Below are 9,185 nucleotides of genomic sequence, written 5' to 3'. Positions count from 1 at the left end.
TAAAAAGGGATTTGGATGCCTACTAAGATAACTGGATGCCAAGATAAGTTAAACCTAACAAACTTTATTATTATTATTATTATTATTATTATTATTAGAGATAGGTTCTTATTCTGTCACCCAGACTGCAGTGCAGGGGTGCAATCATAGCTCACTGCAGCCTCAAAGTCCTGAGTTCATGCAATCCTCCTGCTTCAGCTCCCTGAGTAGCTAGGACTACAGGCATATGCTACTCTGCCCAGCTAATTTTTAAAAAATAATTAGGGATGGGGTCTTGTTGTATTGCCCAGGCTGGTCTCAAACTTCTGGTTTCAAGCAATCCTCCTGCCTTTTACCTCCCTAATTGTTGGAGTTACAGGCATGAGCCACAGCACTCAACCAAGATTTAAAAACTTTTAAAAGAAATCACATTACTTACTGTTATCATCATTATGGTTACTACCAGTGTTAAAACAATTGGTATTGAAAACACCACTACCAGTTCAAGCTTCAAACCAAGATGTCAAATAAATATTATTGTCAGGCCTCTGAGCCCAAGCCTGCACGTATACACCCAGATGGCCTGAAGCAAGTGAAGAATCGCAAAAGAAGTGAAAATGGCCGGTTCCTGCCTTAACTGATGACATTCCACCATTGTGATTTGTTCCTGCCCCACCTTGACTGAGGGATTAACCTTGTGAAATTCCTTCCCCTGGCTCAGAAGCTCCCCCACTGAGCACCTTGTGACCCCCGCCCCTGCCCACAAGTGAAAAACCCCCTTCGACTGTAATTTTCCACTACCCACCCAAGTCCTATAAAACAGCCTCACCCCTATCTCCCTTTGCTGACTCTCTTTTCAGACTCAGCCCGCCTGCACCTAGGTGATTAAAAAGCTTTATTGCTCACACAAAGCCTGTTTGGTGGTCTCTTCACACAGACCATGTGACATTTGGTGCCGTAACTCGGATCAGGGAACCTCCCTTGGGAAATCAATCCCCTGTCCTCCTGCTCTTTGCTCCATGAGAAAGATCCACCTTTGACCTCTGGTCCTCAGACCAACCAGCCCAAGGAACATCTCACCAATTTTAAATTGGGTAAGCGGCCTCTTTTTACTCTCTTCTCCAGCCTCTCTCACTATCCCTCAACATCTTTCTCCTTTCAATCTTGGCACCACCCTTCAATCTCTCCCTTCCCTTAATTTCAGTTCCTTTCCTTTTCTGGTAGAGACAGAGGAAACGTGTTCTATCTGTGAACCCAAAACTCCAGCACCGGTCATGGACTCGGGAAGACAGTCTTCCCTTGATGTTTAATCACTGCAAGGATGCCTGCCTGATTATTCACCCACGTTTCAGAGGTGTCTGATCACCGCGGGGACGCCTGCCTGGATCCTTCACCTTAGTGGCAAGTACCACCTCTCCTTGGGGGCAAGTACCCCCCCACCCCTTCTCTCCATGTCTCCACCCTCTCTTCTCTGGGCTTGCCTCCTTCACTGTGGGCCACCTTCCACCCTCCATTCCTCCCTTTTCTCCCTTAGCCTGTGTTCTCAAGAACTTAAAACCTCTTCAACTCACATCTGACCTAAAACCTAAATGCCTTATTTTCTTCTGCAATACCGCTTGACCCCAATACAAACTCAACAATGGTTCCAAATAGCCTGAAAACGGCACTTTCAATTTCTCCATCCCACAAGATCTAAATAATTCTTGTCGTAAAATGGGCAAATGGTCTGAGATGCCTGACATCCAGGCATTCTTTTACACGTCGGTCCCTCCCTAGTCTCTGTTCCCAATGCAACTCATCCCAAATCCTCCTTCTTTCCTTCCTGCCTGTCCCCTCAGTCCCAACCCCAAGTGTCGCTGAGTCTTTCCAATCTTCCTTTTCTACTGGCCCATCTGACCTCTCCCCTCCTCCCCAGACTGCTCCTCCTCAGGTCGCTCCCCGCCAGGCTGAATCAGGCTCCAATTCTTCCTCGGCGTCTGCTCCTCCACCCTGTAATCCTTCTATCACCTCCCCTCCTCACACCTGGTCCAGCTTATAGTTTCATTCTGTGACTACCCTCCCCCACCTGCCCAACAATTTCCTCTTGAAGAGGTGGCTGGAGCTAAAGGCATAGTCAAGGTTAATGCCCTTTTTTCTTTATCCAACCTCTCCCATCTCAGTTAGTATTTAGGCTTTTTTTCATCAAATATGAAAACCTAGCCCACTCCATGGCTCATTTGGCAGCAACTCCTAGACATTTTACAGCCTTGGACCCAGAGGGGCCAGAAGGCCGTCTTATTCTCAATATGCATTTTATTACCCAATCCACTCCCAACATTAGAAAAAGCTCCAAAAGTTAGACTCCGGCCCTCAAACCCCACAACAGGACTTAATTAACCTTGCCTTCAAGGCGTACAATAATAGAGTAGAGGCAGCCAAATACCAACATATTTCTGAGTTTTAATTCCTTGCCTCCACTGTGAGAGAAACCCCAGTCACATCTCCAGTACACAAGAACTTCAAAATGCCTAAGCTGCAGTGGTCAAGCATTCCTACAGGACCTCCTCCATCAGGATCTTGCTTCAAGTGCCAGAAATCTGGCCACTGGGCCAAGGAATGCCCTCAGCCTGGGATTCCTCCTAAGCCATGTTCCATCTGTGTGGGACCCCACTGGAAATCAGACTGTCCAACTTGCCCAGCAGCCACTCCCAGAGCCCCTGGAACTCTGGCCCAAGGCTCTCTGACTGACTCCTTCCCAGATCTTCTCGGCTTAGTGGCTGAAGACTGATGCTGCCTGATTGCCTCAGAAGCCTCCTGGACCATCACAGATGCTTTTGGTACCTCTTACAGTGGAGGGTAAGTCCGTCCCCTTCTTAGTCAATGCAGAGGCTACCCACTCCACATTACCTTCTCTTCAAGGGCCTGTTTCCCTTGTCTCCATAAATGTTGTGGGTATTGACGGCCAGGCTTCTAAACCCCTTAAAACTCCCCAACTCTGGTGCCAATTTAAACAATATTCTTTTATACACTTCTTTTTAGTTATCCCCACCTGCCCAGTTCCCTTATTAGGCTGAGACATTTTAAACAAATTATTTGCTTCCGTGACTATTCCTGGACTACAGCCACATCTCATTGCTGCCCTTCTTCCCAACCCAAAAGTGGCAACTCCTTTGCCACTTCCTCTCATATCCCCCTACCTTAACCCACAGGTATGGGACACCTCTACTCCCTCCCTGGCAACCAATCACACCCTCATTACTCTCCCATTAAAACCTAATCACCCTTACCTGGCTCAATGCCAGTATCCCACCCCACAACAGGCTTTAAAGGGATTAAAGCCTGTTATCACTTGCCTGTTACAGCATGTCCTTTTAAAGCCTATAAACTGTCCTTACAATTCCCCCATTTTACCTGTCCAAAAACTGGACAAGCCTTACAGGTTAGTTCAGGATCTGTGCCTTATCAACCAAATTGTCTTGCCTATCCACGCCATGGTGCCAAACCCATATACTCTCCTATCCTCAATACCTCCCTCCAAAACCCCTCCATAACCCTTATTCTGTTCTGGATCTCAAAACATGCTTTCTTTACTATTCATTTGCACCCTTCATCCCAGCCTCTCTTCACTTTCACTTGGACTGACCCTGACACCCATCAGCCTCAGCAACTTACCTGGGCTGTACTGCCACAAGGCTTCATGGACAGCCCCCATTACCTCAGTCAACCCAAATTTCTTCCTCATCCATTACCTATCTAGGCATAGTTCTTCATGAAAACTACACGTGCTCTCCCTGCTGATCATGTCCAGCTAATCTCCCAAACCCCAGGACTGGCAAATTGACTTTACTCACATGCCCCAAATCAGGACACTAAAGTACCTCTTGGTCTGGGTAGACACTTTCACTGGATAGGCAGAGGCCTTTCCCACAGGGCCTGAGAAGGCCACCGCAGTCATTTCTTCCCTTCTGTCAGACATAATTCCTTGGTTTGGCCTTCCCACCTCTATACAGTCTGATAATGGACAAGCCTTTACTAGTCAAAGCACGCAAGCAGTTTCTCAGGCTCTTGGTATTCAGTGAAACCTTCAAACCCCTTACCGTCCTCAATCTTTAGGAAAGGTAGAACGGACTAATGGTCTTTTAAAAACACACCTCACCAAGCTCAGCCTCCAACTTAAAAAGGAATGGACAGTACTTTTACCACTTGCCGTTCTCAGAATTCGGGCCTGTCCTCGAAATGCTACAAGGTACAGCCCATTTAAGCTTCTGTATGAATGCTCCTTTTTATTAGGCCCCAGTCTCATTCCAGACACCAGCCCAACTTGAACTGTGCCCCAAAAACTTGTCATCCCTACAATCTTCTGTCTAGTCATACTCCTATTCACCATTCTCAACTACTTGTAAATGCCCTGCCCTTTTTTACAGTGCTGATTTATACTTTTCCTCCAAACCATCATAAGTGATATCTCCTGGTTTTACCTCAAACCACCACCCTTAAGTCTCTCTTAAAGTGGATAGAAGATCTTCAGTGACAAGGTACACTCCAATACTTTCACCCTAATGAAGCCCTATTCTTTACTTTTACATTCACTCTTATTCTTGTTCCCATTCTTATGCCACCCTCTACCTCTCCCCAGCTATCTCCACCACACTATCAATCTCACTCACTCTCTCCTAGCCGTTTCTAATCCTTCTTTAACAAACAATTGCTGGCTTTACAATTTCTCTTTCCTCCAAAATCACGGAGGCCTCAATTTACTCACTGCTAAAAAAGGGGACTCTGTATATTTTTAAATGAAGAGTGTTGTTTTTACCTAAATCAATCTGGCCTGGTATATGACAACATAAAAAAAACTCAAGGATGGAGCCAAAAACCTTGCCAACCAAGCAAGTAATTATGCTGAACCCCCTTGGGCACTCTAATTAGATGTCCTGGGTTCTCCCAATTCTTAATCCTTTAATACCTGTTTTTCTCCTTCTCTTATGCAGACCTTGTGTCTTCCATTTAGTTTCTCAATTCATACAAAACCGTATCCAGGCCATCACCAATCATTCTATATGACAAATGTTTTAAGGGAGAAGACCACCCCTCATATTGTCTTATGCCCAATTTCTACCTCCAAAGAAAGAAGTAAAAATGAAAAGGCAGAAATGAAATCCACAGGCAGACAGCCTGGTGCCACACCCTGGGCCTGGTGGTTAAGATCAACCCCTGACCTAATCAGTTATGTTATCTATAGATTACAGACATTGTATGGAAAAGCACTGTGAAAATCCCTGTCTTGTTCTGTTCCTCTAATTACCAGTACACACAGCCCCTAGTCACGTACCCACTGCTTGCTCCCCCTGCTTGCTCAATCAGTCATGACCCTCTCACACAGACCCCCTTAGAGTTGTAAGCCCTTAAGAGGAAAAGGAATTGTTCACTGGGAGAGCTCGGTTTTTGAGACATGAGTCTTGCCAATGCTCCCAGCCGAATAAAGCCCTTCCTTCTTTAACTCGGTGTCTGAGGGGTTTTGTCTGTGTCTTGTCCTGCTACAGTTTCATCTAACAACCCCATAATATCACCCCTTACCACAAAATCTTCCTTCAGCTTAATCTCTCCCACTCTAGGTTCTCACGCCACCCCTAATCCTGCTCGAAGCAGCCCTGAGAAACATCGCCCATTATCTCTCCACACCACCCCCAAAAATTTTCACTGCCCCAACACTTTACCACTATTTCGTTTTATTTTTCTTATTAATATAAGAAGACAGAAATGTCAGGCCTCTGAGCCCAAGCCTGCACGTATACATCCACATGGCCTGAAGCAAGTGAAGAATCACAAAAGAAGTGAAAATGGCGGGTTCCTGCCTTAACTGATGACATTCCACCATTGTGATTTGTTCCTGCGCCACCTTGACTGAGGGATTAACCTTGTGAAATTCCTTCCCCTGGCTCAGAAGCTCCCCCACTGAGCACCTTGTGACCCCCACCCCTGCCCACAAGTAAAAAACCCCCTTTGACTGTAATTTTCCACTACCCACCCAAATCCTATAAAACAGCCCCACCCCATCTCCCTTTGCTGACTCGCTTTTTGGACTCAGCCCACCTGCACCCAGGTGATTAAAAAGCTTTATTGCTCACACAAAGCCTGTTTGGTGGTCTCTTCACACCGACACGCGTGAGAATTATTACATTACTTTTAACTAAAACCCTTTCAGAGTCTCGCAGGGAAGGCTGTATATATCTCACAAAATGTTGGGGCCCACTGGATCAGACAAGGCCACAGAGGCCAAAGGGAAGTAAAGATCTCATTATTTCTCCTAATAATTTACCTGTCCTTTGTCATAAATGGTGGGTAGGCTGTTATGGTGATGGCAGATTTTCTTTCCATAAAATGTCCATAATAGGACATTTGAACAGAAGGGAAAAATCAAATTGCTGAAGTCGAAAGAGGGCAAAGCAAAGAACTTTGGAGAAAGAACTGTAGAGAGAAGTCAACTGGCAGATAGGAGGAAGTTTAAGGGGAAAAATATAGATGTCTAAAGAATACATTTATTCATTTTCCACAGTGCAATTTGGACAAGAAGCCTCTTTCTTGCTTCTTTCTATTCTCATTAAATCATTAGAGCTCAAGCAATCCTTCTGCCTCAGCTTCCCAACTAGCTAGGACTACAGGTATGTGCTACCATGCCCAGCTAATTTTTAAAAAATTAGATTTTAATTTGGTGAACTATTTCTGTAGGAAACTACAATAATACAGCCCAGGCACATTGATCTTGGATGAACAAATCAGAAGGAATGAATAATTCTGTGTTCCTGGGACTCTGTCTATTTCATGAACTTGGTACTCTGAGTAAAGCATAGGAGGAGTTATTTCATGAAATGTGGAGCACAATCATGTGACGAAGATTGTGGGATCCTCATTTCATAAATAAATCTGAAGTTCAGAGAGAGTAACAACTGGCCAGGGTCACATCACAGAGACAGAGGCAGGGTTCCCACTGATGCCTCTGACTCCCTGTCCCAGGCCCTTCCTCCTCCCCCAAGCAGAAGTGCAGGGGGCAGAGCTGACCCTGTGCAGTGAAAATCTGAGGGCTGAGTTCCTATTGGAACACGAGTGAAAGACTTCCTGGCTTCTAATCTCAGGGTAAGGACTCAGAGCTCCATCTGTTCCAGCCTTAGGATAAGAACCAGAGTCTTACACCATGAAAGCATGAAAGGTAAGATTTGAGTGAGAAAAAAAAAAAAAAGTCTGTGTTTCAGATTCAGTTCACAAAGCAGTTTCATACTTAAGGTACCATCACAATAACCCTGTGGGGTAAGCAAGGCAAATTTCATTCTTGTTTTATGGGCATAGGAAGTAAGTCTCAGGGAGGTTAAGACCAAGGTTTCTGGAGAAATTTATATTACGAATCTTTATTTATGGGATTACTATTATGTAATTCCTAAGATCATATAGGAATCCTAGAGCTTGAATATAGAACTTTATTTTTAAATCTATATACATCATAATTACAAGGAGTAGTGTCCATTTGGGTTCCTTGGCCCTGATGTGTTAGTCGAATAAACATTTTCAATCAGGGTTGCCATGCGTGTCTGTGCACGTGTGCACTGTACACCTCCAGGGGATGTACCCTAAACCACATGAATGTGATTTGCACATCCAAGATTTACAGTGTACTATAGGGAGAATCTTTTGCAACAGCTCTTGCTATAATACAGAATCTTAGATGTCTTTGAGAAAGAAAAGTGTAATCATTACCGAAAAATTATTATCATAATGTGTGCAAATTTGTATGAAATCTGTATTGGCCATGGGACAAGGAGGTATTTCCAGCTAGCTTCTGATAGGGCTCTATTCTCTCATAAGAATTCAGCTGTTGACATTAGGTGATATCTACCCAGGTCATCAGATGCCATAGAGAAAGAGGATTTGCTGAAACTTATATCAGCAGTACACTGTATGCTCTTTCTGATTTATTCAAACATTCATTTATTGAGTGTCAAGTAATGAACTAGATACTCCAGGGATCTGACACAAACTCTGCCCTGAAGGAGCATGTAATCTCACTGGGGAGAAAACAAAACATATGATAATTTTCAAAATAACAAACTAGGCAAACTAGTTAACACTTAAAAAGCAGGCTTTATTCAAATGCAAAATTGCATGTTACAGGGTAAACTTTCAGTAAGAAGGCAGGAAGAGGAGCTCATCATGGGTTGGATTAGTTAAGGACTAGTTATAAAAGAAGTGGTGGGGTTGAGGGAGGCCTGAGATGAAATTTAAAGAATATGTAGAATCTAGGTAAGTGGATAAAATGTCTGGGAGCAGGGGAAAGGAGAGCATTTCATTGTGAATCAAGGAATTTCTCCACGTGTTTTAACTCTTCCATATGACATCAAAGAGATGTCACTTGCAGCTAGCATTTCAGTGATGTTTTCTTACTAATAATATCGTGATAAAAGAAACGTTGACTATAAGAAATAGGAATGGGTCTCATAAAAAGAAACAGCAAAACCCCCAAACTAAAAAACAGTGCAGGCTATTTCTCTCTTCTCTCCTTTTGCTTGGCACTCATGAGATGCTAGGTGTGGAAGTCAGCCAACTGAAAAAGAGAGGTGGCTGAAGAAGGTGGGGAGGCTGAAGCCAGTTAAATAGGATGGTCCAATTCACAGACGGTGAGGCTACAGTGCAAATAGGACTCTTTCAACTTGAGCAGGACCCCATTACTTCACTGGAGTTAGAAAGAAAGGAGAGCGTAGACTTTTTGAGCTTTCTATAAGAGTGTACCTCCACAGTATACAGAAGACGACGTGAAATTTGATCTGCAAGAAAACTGAGTCCATATTCACATATGTATCAAATTTGCACTTCATTTAGAAGTGTCTGTCATCAAGTACAGCACTGAATTGGAACTGAAAACAAGAGTCAAGAAAGAGCAAAGTCAGCCATCTTTATATTCCACATGAATCCTTTCCCTTTATGGTCTTATTTATTTCTCCTCAGAAAAGACAAAAAGCTGAGCTGTATAAACACCTGTGGGCTGGGGGTTGAGGGATAAATCAGGGGCGAAATGGAAGCTGAAGGAGCTGTTGGTCAGGTAGAAATCTTTCCAGATGCGCTGAAGGAAACACACTTCATGTTTGACGTAGGAGGTGCCACCACACAAAACGTTTCATGGAAGGATTTAAAGGATCCCATGATTTTTAGTATTCCAAGAATTTTCTTTCACCGAGGGCGAT

The 9,185-nt window shown here is 44.0% G+C and overlaps 1 long non-coding RNA gene across 1 annotated transcript; it reads left to right on the top strand.

Moving 5' to 3' along the window:
- The first annotated feature begins 839 nt into the window (after nt 1–839).
- LOC129143235 (uncharacterized) lies at nt 840–6,037 on the top strand. The gene is made up of 3 exons (XR_008546465.2): nt 840–1,073; nt 1,204–2,814; nt 5,707–6,037. It is a non-coding gene; the product is annotated as an uncharacterized LOC129143235 (long non-coding RNA).
- The last annotated feature ends 3,148 nt before the right edge of the window (nt 6,038–9,185 follow it).

Source organism: Pan troglodytes, chromosome 1 (assembly GCF_028858775.2).
Source record: "Pan troglodytes isolate AG18354 chromosome 1, NHGRI_mPanTro3-v2.0_pri, whole genome shotgun sequence".
Lineage (NCBI taxonomy): Eukaryota > Metazoa > Chordata > Mammalia > Primates > Hominidae > Pan > Pan troglodytes.
This window is presented reverse-complemented; position numbering and strand designations above follow the sequence as displayed.